Below are 13998 nucleotides of genomic sequence, written 5' to 3' on the forward strand. Positions count from 1 at the left end.
AGGAAGTAAATTGGGGGCCGTTATCGGAGACTATTACATCCGGAAGCCCATGTGTGGCAAACAACCCCCTTAAAACTTGTACTGTGGCTGCTGTAGTTGTGCTTGCGACTGGGGCCACCTCTAGCCACCTAGAATAGCTATCCACGACTATTAGGAATGTTTGTCCCTGGAATGGACCTGCCAAGTCTATGTGGATGCGTGACCAGGGTGTCTTGGTTGTTTCCCATCTGTGTATGGGAGCTTGGGGCTGGGCTGCTCTGACAAGTTGGCAGGGATAACAGCCAGCTACATGCGCTTCAATTTGCTTATCTAACCCTGGCCACCAGACGTAGCTTCTGGCCAGAGCCTTCATTTTTACGGTGCCTGGGTGACCTTCGTGGAGGCTTTCTAATACCTTTAATCTGTGTTTTTCGGGTATGACTACCCTGCTGCCCCATAGTAAACATCCTTGATGTGTGGATAATTCTTTTTGTTTCAAGATATACGGTTGGAATTCTGGGTCTGGGGGTGTGGATTGCCAGCCTGACGTGACATATCCTAAAACTCTGCCCAGTGTTTTGTCTGCAGCTGTGGCTGCAGAAATGTCCTTGACGGATAATGGGCATTCAGGTAGTTCAGAGATAGCCAGTATCTTTCCAGCTGGAGCAGGGTCTGGGTCGGTTACTGGTTGGGGTAGTCTGCTAAGCCCGTCAGCATGGCCCATGCTTTTCCCTGGTCTGTATTCTAAGGTGAATGAATAGGCTGACAGAAAGGTAGACCATCTCAGGATGCGGGGAGATAATATTTGGGGTGTCAGTTTGTTTACTGTGAAGATTCCTAATAGGGGCTTATGGTCCGTAAAGATGGTAAATTGACGACCATATAGGTAGTCATGAAACTTTTTTACGCTCGCAACTATAGCTAAAGCCTCCTTATCAATTTGAGCGTAATTGCGCTCAGGTTTTGACAGCGTTCCGGAATAGAACGCTATAGGGGTTTGCGTTCCCTGCTTAGTTAAGTGGCTTAGGACTGCTCCAATGCCGTAGGGAGAGGCATCGCAAGCTAGACATAAAGGTAGCTGTTCGTTGAACAGTGCCACCGTAGCGTTGCTAGTCAGTAAGTTTTTTAGAAGTTTAAAACTTTTGTCGTGCTGAGGAGACCAATCCCAGGGTTTGCCCTTATCTAATAGCCTGTGGAGGGGTTCAGCGATGGAAGCTTTGTGAGGCAGGAAGGTATGGTAAAAATTAACTAACCCTAGGAAGGCTTGCAGTTCCTGCTTATTTTTGGGGGTTGGTGCTGTTTTGATGGCTTTTATTTTTGATTCAGTGGGGTGAATCCCTTTTGCGTCAATTTTAAACCCTAAAAACTCCGTTGAGGGCACCCCTATGGAGCATTTGTCTCGTCTTAATTTAAGGCCAGCCTCCCTGAATCTAAGGAGCACCCTTGTTAATTTGTCTGCTAAATCGTTTTTTGATTCCCCGGCAATTAGGATGTCATCGAAATATGGGCAGACCCCAGGGATCCCTTTGAGTGTTTTTTCCATGATTTCTTGGAAGATCCCTGGGGCTGCCGAGATGCCGAACTGAAGGCGGTTAATTTTAAACGCTCCCTTGTGCGTGACAATTGTCTGTGCTAAGGCAGTGTCAGGGGTGACAGGCAGCTGTAAATACGCCTGCGCCAAGTCTAACTTAGCAAAAATGGCGCCTGACTTAATGGCCGCCAGGATGTCTTTGACAGCTGGGACCGGGTAGGCATGGGCGTTCAATGCGCGGTTTAGGGTTGCCTTATAGTCAGCACATAATCTGATTTGGCCATTGGGCTTAATTGGGGTGACTATGGGTGTCTCCCACTCGGCCCCTTCTACTGGTTCCAGGACCCCTAAGTTAATTAACCGATCTAGTTCTTTTTCTATTTTTTCTCTCAAGGCGAAGGGAACTCTTCGCGCCTTGATTCTGACAGGCATTACATTCGGGTTTAGTTTTAAGGATACTGGCGGTCCTGTGTATTTCCCTAGTGAGCTGTCAAAAACGTCCGCGAATTGAAGGCAGACGGTTTCTAAGTTTGACAGCTGAGTGGCGTTGACGCCTGTCAACGCTATCCCTAGCGCCTCAAACCAGTCCAGCCCTAACAGGCTGGTCCTGTTTTCTTGGGTCACTAGTATGGTAAGGGGTCCTTTAAATCAGGGAACCGACATCGCCGTGCGGCGTGTCTGACCCTGGTTATAAAGTCATTGGCGGGCTCGTCGGGAAGCTGTACTTGTCGGGCAAAATTTACCCTCCAGAAGAGCTCTGATTTCGTGGGCATAAAGTGTTTGCTCAGCCCCTCAGTTAGTTCAGCGTAGGAGATTGTTGCGATTGGTTCTGGACTGAAGAGTCCCACAGCGGCATCGTAGACGGCGGGCCCGCTGAGCCAGAGGAGGGTGGCTGCCTTTGCCCGGTCATCCGTAATCTTCTTCACCACCAGGTACCCTTCAACCTGGCCTAGGTGAGATTCCCAGCATTCTGGGTGGCGAGTGTTGAACTCGCGAATATGGCCGTGGTTCGTCATGCTGTCTGGTCGTGGGTGCTGCTGCTTGCGTTGTGTGGAAGCTAGGCTTCCTTAGTGACTTCAGCAAGTGACTAGCTCAGGCTAAGGGGAAAAATCTCTTCTCCCCTTAGGCGGTGACTTCAGCTATGCAAGCAGGGATCCCATCCTCGTCGCCAGTGCTTTAGAGAGAGCAGGCGAGACAGCAAGTTAAGTAAACTTAACTTTATTAAGAACCAGGCAAGGAACAGGAGAACAGCGCTCTTATTTATACTCGCAGCTGTCACATCTTAACCAATCAGGGCTGAGCCGGTTTCCCGCGCCGTCTGCTTTGCCAATCCGAGCCGGCTGGGTTTTGACAGCTCGGAGCTGTCATCGGTAGCACGTGCGGTAGCCAGGTGATTCTGACAGCCGAGAGCTGTCAGACGGCGGCGCCTGCGTAGATCTGTCCGGCAGCTTTTGACAGTTGTCAAAAGCTGCCGCGGCTTTTACCTCAGCCCTGTGTTTATGTTTAACAATAATAACTAGTAAATACATAACAGTCAGCAACCTCAAACAGTGAAAGAGCCACTCGGAACCGGTTCCCTCACAAAAGGAAAAACTGGGAGTCGCAAAAAATATGTGCGCATGTGCGTATATGCGTGCATGTGCAGAACAGGGTTTGACTGAAGAGTGGAGCCAAGGCGAGATATGCACCTGCCCTGCATATTTGAATTGATTGGTTGAACTTTTTTAGTCCCACTTTTTTTTTTGGACTGCACATGGCAGAGGACCGGGAGCCGCAGGAGATGGCTGAAAGAGCCGCATGCGGCTCCGGAGCCGTGGGTTGCAGATCTGTGCCCTAGAGTCTATGTGAGATTGCTAACAGACAGTCAAGCAATGATGGAGTGCTGGAGAATAGCATGCTGTCCCTAAAGAGACCATGCTTCCAAGGTACCTGCTGTTCAGTTGTGTGGCTGGCTGTTCTGAGAGGGTGCTACTGTATTGAGGAAAGCATTGGTCAATGACCTGCCCACTTGCCAATCAACCAATTGACTCTGGACTGGGGACTGCGATTATGGAATTTATCCTTTTGAGTTGAACATTCTTCAGCCAAAGCCCTTCCTAGGCATCTTTAGAAAGAATGCTAAACATGTTATCAAATCAATCTTTATTATGATCAGAGACTGGCATACTGTTAGTTCTTTATTTAAAAACTGGGAAAAACAGGTGAGGTTTGCCAGCTCTGTGCTGGTGGGTCTGTCAACAATGAATGCATTGCAGAGTTTCTGCTGTTTCAGCCTTCATGTAACTATATTATTATTATTTTTACTGTTTGAAAAGCTGGTCACCGCTACTCTCGGCCACTATTGTCATTTTCTTCAGTGCTTATGCAGTTTATTCATTATTATCAGTCACTCCTTCCTACTCTCCTCTGTTCACTTGTGATCTAGTAGCAGATGGGCTATTGCTTTGGGACATGGGTTCAGCACTCTTTCAGAAGGGTGCTGGGTCTGTGTTCAGAAGTAGCTCAACTGAGAGATAACAAATGTAGACCATCTCTGCGCCTGGAGGCTTTTACCCAGACAAGCAGAGGGCTAAATCAGCCATTCTAAGCAGTCACCTAAGCTCATTCATATCTACCCCACTGCATTAAGGAGAGTTGGTTGTTCTAACTGGCTGGGAGGGAAGCAACGATAGAGGAATTCACTAGTTAAGAGTCAAAAAGATCTTGACAAACTGGAACAATGGGTCCTATCAACAAAATAAGTTTTAATGTGGAGAAAACCAAAGTTTTATATTTAAGCAGGAAAAAATCAAAGATATAAGTACAGATTAGGTGAGACCTGGCTCAAAAACAGTAACTGTGAGAGGGACCTTGGAGTCCTAGTGGACGATCACTTGACTATATGAGCCAGCAGTGTGCAGCAGCAACCGAAAAAGCTAATACAATCCTGGGTTGTATAAACAGAGGCATAGAATCAAGATCACATGAAGTATTAGTACTGCTTTATAAAACCCTAGTGAAACCTGGAATACTGCAACCAGTTTTGGTCACCATACTACAAAAAAGATATTGTGACTATGGGAAAAGTTCAGAGAAGAGCAACTACAGTAAGATGATCCAAGGCCTGGAGACTAAAACATATGAAGAATGGCTGCAGGACTTGGGTTTGGCTAGTCTAAAGAAAAGAAGAAATAGGGGTGACATGATAACAGTATTCCAGTATTTGAGAGGCTGCCACAAAGAAGAGGTGGTCAAATTATTCTCCAAAGCACCAGAGGGCAAGACAAGAATCAATGGTTGAAAACTGACCAAAGAGAAGCAACCTGGAATTAAGGAGAAACTTCCTAATGGTGAGGACAATTGACCGGTAGAACAGCTTGCCTTCAGAAGTCATGGGTGCTCCATCACTGGAGGTTTTTAAGAAGAGACTGGACAGTCACTTGTGATGGTATAGGTTCTCCTGCTTGAGCAGGGGGCTTGACTAGAAGACCTCCAAGGTCCCTTCCAGCTCTATTCTATTCTAAAGTTAGTTACTTTAACTTGTCCTGCATTACAACAGTAAGACTTACCAGCCTGATTATTGAGACAGAAGAGGGATTGTAATGAGTGCAGTGCCATTTATGCAGCATTACTTTCTGATAGCTCGTGTTCTGGAGCATAGCACTTTAATACTGCTGTTTGGTTGTGTCCTCAACCATGGACTTGAGACAGCAGCAACAATGTGAGAACACAACAGAAGAAAGATATTGTTGGGTTCTTTGAGCCACAGTTAGGCACATGTTGGGAAAGGTTCTTAGATCAAGATGCAGCAAAGGATCATTCAAAGAACTCTAAAAGAAATTCTGGAAATTCTAGAAACTTTAAAATTCTTGCCTAATTAGAGTTATCATTCTTTCTCACTGTTATTAGCATCAAAGACTCATCCATCCACCCAAGCTCAGCTTACATTCTGCATTATTCTGCAACGAAACCCCATACAGGACACAGAAAAATCTGCATTTATTTTTTCCATGAAGCTTCCTTTAACATTCACGTTTTGCATACATCTACATGCTTTGCAGAATTTGCATTCCTATTCCAGTCTCTCTTTCTGTAGCCTGGAAAAAAAAGCAGAAATGTAATGGGAAGCATACAACCGCTCAGCAAAACATGAGTAAATAAGAGTAGCAATTCCATGGGGTGCCCCAAAGCTGTGTCCAAGGGAGACATTAATTGCATCATCACTTGGCCTTCATTTGTAAACTTTTAAGAGGGGCCTCAGACATCATCCTCCAATCTTTAAGAATCCTCTGTTCAAAAAGTGGTATCAAAGGATGTGATCTTTGTGGATTTTTAAAATGTCTTTATATTTTGAAATGAGTTGGAAGAGTATCTTTCTCTATATAACATGTATGTGTACATATGCATGTATGCATACACATATACACATACACAGAGATAGTCCTCATTTAGTTACCTAGTTTAGTTGGGATCGACAACTCAATCACTAAGGGGATCAGCTGCTAAGTGAAACGGTGACTTATGGTCTTATTTCTGCTTTCCTTTGCTTTACAGGCCTGCAGAGGTCATAAATGTGAGAACTGGGTCATAAAATTACATTTTCATCATACAGACAAGCAGGATAATCACTAAAGAAGGACTGTGTATGTGTGTATGTGGAGAGAAAGAGGAGGAAGAAGGGAAGGAGGGGGGGCGCCTAAGGGATGGTTATGTTGATGCAGGGGCGTCAAACTCAATTTCATTGAGGGCTGCATCAGCATTGCAGTTGCCCTCAGGGGGCCGGGTGGGCGTGGCCTGGGTGGGCGTGGCCTACTGGGTGGGTGTGGCTAGAGTGCGTATGGCCTACTGGGTGGGCGTGGCCAGCTCTACATCGTTCGCATCAAGGGTGCCTATGGGGGCCTGGGCAGGAGTGGGACAGATCTGAGGGTCTCTGGCAGGAGGAGGGTCTCTGGGCCAGGGCCAAGGCAGTGGGGGCCGTTCCCTCACTGTTTCCAGGATGGCTTCGCGGGCCGCATGAAACCACTTTGCGGGCCGGATCCGGCCCCCGGGCCTTGTGTTTGACATGTCTGTGTTGATGGTTGTGATGATTTTTACTTTAGCTGCTGATCTGTATTTATGTTTTTAACTGCTGTTTGCTGCTCAGAGTCACAAGGGTGAGATGGGTAGCCCCACACACTTACAATTTATCTACTATCTACTATATATTATCACTGTTTTATCTTATTTATCTCTGTTAAATTCCACTATTCAGTACTTCCCAATACTGTGGGGGGTTTTTTCCTATTTGTTTCCTGGATAAAATCAGTTAAGAAAGAACAAGCTGCACAATGTCTCTTGTTGCTAACATTGGGAATCTTCTATCTGGAACCCCTCCAAAATGAAGACTCATCCAACCCAGCTGGTCTTCAATCAAATTTTAAAATATCCTTCCCACTTTATATATAGAAACAGCAGAGGGCAGCAGACCACAAGAAATTCATGCCCAGCAGCTCTCCCTCACTAAAGCCAGCAAACAATGTCCAGATTTTATTGATATCTGGTTATATCTCCAAAGTTCAAAGACCAGGGAAGAAACAGAAAGATTAAAACATGTCTACAAATATATTTATGTTGATCAGATGCAACAGGTTAAAATGTAAAGATGGGCAACTGTTTGCCAATGACTTACAAAAAGAAGATTTTTAAAAATGGCTAGGAATGAATGACAATATTTCAAGAAATCTGACATTCTGAGAATTGCCGTGCAAGCAGATGTTAAGGAATGCAGTGGGATTTCTGCTGTATTCATAATGCCATCAGGAGTGACATGTCGTTTGTTTATGCCCCAAGTATGCCCTTCCTCTGTGAACATCTCTTGCCTGAGGAAAGATTTGGTGGAGAAATTAGTTTTGGATTATTTGAGCCTTAGATCCTCCATGACTAAAACAAAACTTCTATGGAAAATTGGAAGCTATCCATGGAGGAATGAGCTAGGAATTCAGACATTTCAGAGAACACACTGAGACATTTCTTGGAAGATTTCAAGCTGCCAGAAGGGAACGTATCAAAACAGTTTTTGGAAGGATTGAAACTGCTAGAATTTCCAGAAGAAGATAGCACCATGATTTTGAATGCCAACAGAAGTGAACCCCACAATCCAGTCTAAAATGCTAGTGTGGTACAGTGGTTAGAATGCCACGTTAGAAACCAGGATACTGTGACTTGACTTCTAGTCCTGCCTTAGGCATGAAACACAGCTGGGTGACTTTGAGACAATTACTCTCTCTCAGCCCAACCCAATTTATACAGTTGTGTTTGTGGAGGAAACAAGAGGATGAACAAGCATTAAGTAGGTTTCTTTGAGCTGTACAATATTTTATTTATTTATAAAATTTATTGGCTGCCCATCTTATCTTAGGGTAACTCTGGGCAGCTTACAGTCATAAATATGATATAAAATACAAAGGCGGGATATAAATCAAATAAAACCAATTATAAGGTTGGATTTAATCCTGTTTGTCTTCTATGTTCTACTTTCAGAATCTGCATCCATCTCTTACGGTATTCATAATTGGACAAAGAAGCACTCTGTGATTCCAGGGGAGAAATATTATGGATTTTTTTGCTGGCTCAGCATGTTTTTTTACATTTTTAAATATAAGAAAGGTAGATTTGTGAAAGGTAAGGAAAATATTTAGGAACAAAACTTGAAGAATCAAAAAAAAATCTCAGAGGTGAGAGGGGAATTTAGAGTGTGAATATAAATGAATCTCAATCCCATCAGGTTATATTCAGTTGTTTCTAGATGCCTGTGAGGAAAGCCTGTGAGGAAAGTTTTGATGGGCTGTAGGTCCCTGTTGACTATTAACTCATCATTTATCAGACTGTGGGCCATGGATAGCTATTGAAAACTTCAACATCAGTATAGTTCCTCATCTAAGCTTTTCTAGCTAGCCTTGCTAGCAAAGTTATGCAAGAGTCAACTATTTATATAGGTGTAGCTCAGTATTAGCTCAAACTTGCAAGATGTTGGGTCTACTGTAGATGAAAGTTATTAACTTGGAATCAAAAAGAAAAGCTTTCCATGCTTGAATGTAATTATCATTTATTCTTTCTGTGTTTTGAGGGAGGGGGAGTTTCCCTTCTCAAGGCAGCTTAAAATACTGCTTAACAAACTATGATAAGATTTTCCCTTGTTTTTGCTGCTATATGCATCTTAACCCAGGGGTCTTCAAACTTGGCCCTTTTATGACTTGTGGACTTCAGCTCCCAGAATTCCTCAGCCAGCATGCCTGGCTGAGGAATTCTGGGAGTTGAAGTCCACAAGTCATAAAAGGGCCACGTTTGAAGGCCCCTGTCTTAACCCAATGCAACTTCCACCTGCAAACTTATGATAAAACATTGCAAATGAAGAAAAAAGAGGTCCCAGTTCGCCCTTGGAAATTCAGTTTTTTAATGTTTCTCCTTTCTTCAAGACTTCCGGTTGTAACATCAGCCACTTCCTCTCCACCTCAATCTTTGCTCATCCCAGAGAGCTCCAAATGTAAGGTGCCAGTGCTTCAATTTCACTCTCTATATGCCTTTGCCACAAACTGACATTCCAGGTCACCATGAGTTTGTCCTGCTATGATGCAGAACAGTGTTTTTCAAACTTGACAAATTTAAGCTATCTGGACTTGCACTCCCAGAATTGCTGGTTGAGAAAGAGTGAGTGTCCGTACATCTTAAAATTGCCAAATTTGGGAAATACTGGTTTAGAATAATGGTGTAGTGTAGGCACCTGTCCAGCCGCCTGATTGGTCCACCTGGCCGGCAGGAATTCTTGGACACCGGATTGGGTGACACCTGCACGGCGGGAGAATGGAGCCAGCGGGTTGGCTAGCACCAGGTAGAGACTGGGGGATATAAGGGTAACCTGGGCAAGCAAGGCCAGTTCGGCCACGTGGAGCGAAATAAAGTAGAGTAACCCTAACCCTGTCTCCGAGTCATCTGTCGCGGCACCAGGACACAACAAATGGGAAGCCCCAACCTTTCTAGAAAGTGTTTTGCACCTGGTATAGAACCAATGGCTTCCTGAAAGAGCCTGTGCAAGAAGAAAAAAGAGGAGGGCATGTAAACATAACTTCAAGCACAGATTTGAATGGAAAATGCATCTAATAATGCTACCCATGCCTCTGCAGAGGAGACATTCTCTCTCCTCCTCAAATCTACATCATGGAAAGTTGAATTGGGAAATGAGTTCCTTAAGAAAATCTGTATCCATCGGCTTCTCTGTATAGTTTTAGCATATCCAGGTGAATTTCATGAAGAATGTTAAGAGCTCAATATAACATCTGTTCCTTCTAATCATAGGAATGGGAAAGAAGCTAAGCTGTGATATTTAAATTATAGCCAACATTTATTCAGCAGACACTCTATGTTTTAAGATTAGAAACCAAACTTCAACTCAGCTGCTCAAATGTACGTGCAACCATGGAGCTTAAAACAAAACAAAGTGGAATAGCAATTGTTATGTACTGGGCTCTTGTGATACACCACATGGGTTGCTGGAGCAGCTAATGGCTCTCCAGCAACCCAGACTATATGTCTCCTGTCCTGCAATTGGCTAGCCCCTGGCGGCAATGGGTGGTTCAAACCTATTGGCTGCTGCCTAGGGGCTAGACTATATATTGCAGCTGGTTGCAGCCCTTGCTTCAGTACAGTTCCAGCAAGAAATATAACTATGAGTTATCCTATACTCAGCCTCGCATCGTCATTCCTGCACCAAAGAACCCACTGTTTAAGAGCAATGATACTATACAATACAGCTTTCAAAAAATCAGCACATGTATATAATTGCACAAAAGAACATGGCTTTTCTTTTTTTAGAAAAGCAAGCTGAAACAACAGTACAATTTTCCATTCTCCTGTGCAATTGCAGCACAATAGGAAGTTTGTAGCACATGTATGCTTACAACACCTTTTAGTACACTTCCTCATTTGCCTGTATAGCTATGGCACAGAATCACTTTTTTATTTATTTATTGACATGTATCAGTTTTAAAGTATCGTTTACTGTCTTCTCACTTAGTCTTTGCTGCTGAAATGATCAGCACACTTCTCTGGCCATTTGTTTGGGATCTGTCCAGTTTATATCGGCCATTTTAGGCTGTTGGAAGCAGGGTCCTCCCACCAAGTGCTGGGCACTACCCTCCTTTTTTGGCATAAGATGCAGGACAGACCAGATACTTCTGGAGGCTTGCATCATAATACGCAACAAGCACTTTCCAAAGCATTAGTCAGATCTTATCTGGGAACTTTCTATATGCAAGTTTAATACCTTTTGAAAGCAGCCACATGTATTACAGATTTTCCATTGTTTCTGCCAACAAGAGGTTTCACATGGCCCCATTTGTTACTGGTTCTACTACTTTTATCTATGTTATTAACTGTGTTTATCCCCCGCCTTTTATTCAGAAGTTTAAGGTGATGTACATTGCATTTCCACCTATTAATTTCCCCACCCCAAACATCCTGTGCAGTAGGTTGGGCTGGGAGAATGGCTCACCCACAGGTTATCCAATGATTGTGCTATTGCAGTTCCCAAGGCTCTTTCTCTCAAGTACCATGGTTGTGTCATGTTTGTTGGGGAGAGGGTGTGTGCCCATTTTGCCCACATGTGCTCTCCATGGCAGGCATCATCATCAAGGAATTTAGCTTAAAAAAGGAGTAGGAGAGATAAAACAGTTGCTTAACTCTGAGGGGAAAAAAGTATGAGGGAGACTAAGTACTAAGTTCTGTCTTGACCTTGCTGTTCTTAAAAAAAGGCTTTGGACAAGCTTTCAAGGTTCTGTTAATACAGCTGTTGACACCAGTGTCTGTTTCTTGACCTGGACCACCTCAGAGGGCTGACAAACAGTTACTTCCAGGCACTGCCACCCACAAGGTCAGAACTGAACCCTTGGTTTATTGCTTAGTAGCACAATAATGTCGTTATAGCATGAAATGAGGGTGGGGTTCATCACTTAACATTTCCTTTTCCCTTTCTTTGCCCAGTACCATCTACTTGTGAGACAGACTTTTTCTAAACCCAAGTTCTATGTTCTTTTGTAACTTATAACCTTCTCTTAAAATACAACAAATAATCTATCCCAATTCTTCTCTATAAACAAATCCTTAACACCTCATCATTTCAGTCCTGATGTCAGCAAATGTCCATTAAGGATTATCAGAGCTAACAACATATTTGTTTTGACCTTGATTTTAAAAAACCCTACTTTATATTCCTTCCTTTTGCTTTTAATAATCTTCATTTTAGTCAAGATTGTAATGTCCTAGAGCTCAATTTCTTTCTATTTTTTTAATGTTCCATCTCAAAAAATTCTTCAAAACTTTAGCAAGCCTCTTTTGTAAATCCGGTATAGAAAAAATTATAAATGTTACGCTCTTGGTTTGTTATTTCCATATATCTTTTGATTATTAAGACGTCAGCTGGTTTCGTTTGTATATCCAATTTAGCATCTTTTTCTGTATCATTCTTATAACTTGTCATTTTCAAATCCACTTTCAGATCAGGCTATCCTGTCTCATATCCTTTTCCATAACATCTTTTAAACAGTCTTATCTATAGAACCAGATCCTCTTAAAATTAACTTCTGGGTCCACCACTCAAAACTGTCCTTCAATATATCCATTATTAAAATATTTTGCTTCATTTTGTATTAGTAAGTCATATTTAAGTGTTCTTCTCCTTTAGCTGTTATCTTTAATTCCTTCTAAACTCTCTTCTATTCTTCCTTCTGTCTAACCTGCAAAGTCCCGGTTGCAAGGAGCAACTGTCTGAAGCACTTGTTGGTGATCTCAAGTCCTCTGCTGAGCTGTCTTCAATTTCTTCCTTGGAAGTCCATTTCCATCATGTATCCCATGGAAGGAAATCCTTTAATAAAAGGGAAGATTGAGATACTGATATATTTTGTTTATAGAAAAGGCATATTTGAGGCAAATTGAAAGGAGGAAGGGAGTGATATAGTCATGAGATTTTGTCTCTATTACTATTGTTCTCCTCATCCCCCACTTTCCCTTTTTGGCATTTTTTTTAAGGAAAGTGCTTTTTTAAAATGATGCTGTATGCTCTAAAAGACTCTCAGAATAATTGCCTCTCTCACACGCTGAGGAGAATCACGCAATGGGAGGGAGGGGAGGGTGTTTTTTTGCTGCTCCAATAACCATTTTGCTTTTACCACAGAAAGTCAGTTTTTTTCTTTGGAAACTTACCACACTCATACAATCATTCCACTATCAGGATCTTTCGCAACACTATCCTTTTCCTTCAGGGCTGGCTTTCATTCATGTTTTCTATAAGAGGGAGACTTCTCTGCCTCTCAAATTTTTTCTTTGAGACCTCACAATGTAATTTTTGCCTTTCAACTCACCCCAAATAGGGATTTGTTCAACTATCTCACTAGTTTCACAAAGCTGTTTGTGTGTGTGTGTGTGTGTGTGTGTGTGTGTGTGTGTGTGTGTGTGTTATGTGTAAAAAAAAGTTGTCCAGTGTAGGAGAAGAAAAGACATTTCTGATTTATCCATGCCTCTTCAAGATCTCACTACATCATTTCTGTTTCATGCACAGAATAGTTGCCCACGTGAGTCTTTTCCTAATGAGTCTTCCAAAGGGTTTGGAAGAGACCTTTGGGACAGTACAAAGGACACGCATCCATTTGCCAGGTTGGAGGTGGGAAGGACTGACTTTATTTGCTTAGCATGTTAGAAGTAAAGAAGCAAAAGTTCCTTCTTGATAACCATGGTATGAAAAAACTAAGTTACTAAGGGAAGGAGTAATTCTTCCTAACCATTGCACAATAGAACTCTGTGCATGTCTCTGGAAGAGTAATAAAAAGAGTGGGAGGAATATATATTACATATATAAGCAGAGAAGAACAGGCAAAATCTGCATCCTAAACCTGACTAAAAGGGGTTACAAAATTTAGTAGACTGGGTTCTCTAATGTGAATTTGACTACATAAAGGGAATTGTCAAGGAAAATTAAAGGAATTTACAAGCCAGTTTGTTGTTGTTAGCTGCGAATTTGCGCCCGACCCATCATGACCCCATGGACAATGTTCCTCCAGGCCTTTCTGTCTTCTACCATCTTCTGGAGTCCATTTAAGCTCATGCCTACTGCTTCAGTGACTCCATCCAGCCACCTCATTCTCTGTCGTCCCCTTCTTCTATTGCCCTCAATCTTTCCCAGCATTAGGCTCTTCTCCAGTGAGTCCTTCCTTCTCATAAGGTGGCCAAAGTATTTGAGTTTCAACTTCAGGATCTGGCCTTCTAAAGAGCAGTCAGGGTTGATCTCCTCTAGGACTGACCGGTTTGAACGCCTTGCAGTCCAAGGGACTCGCAGGAGTCTTCTCCAGCACCAGAGTTCAAAGGCCTCAATTCTTTGGCACAGCCTTTCTTATGGTCCAGCTTTCACAGCCATACATTGCAACTGGAAAAAACATGGCCTTGACTATACGCACTTTTGTTGACAGGGTGATGTCTCTGCTTTT

This window comes from Vipera ursinii (assembly GCF_947247035.1).
Source record: "Vipera ursinii genome assembly, chromosome: 2".
In the NCBI taxonomy this organism is placed as follows: Eukaryota; Metazoa; Chordata; class Lepidosauria; order Squamata; family Viperidae; genus Vipera; species Vipera ursinii.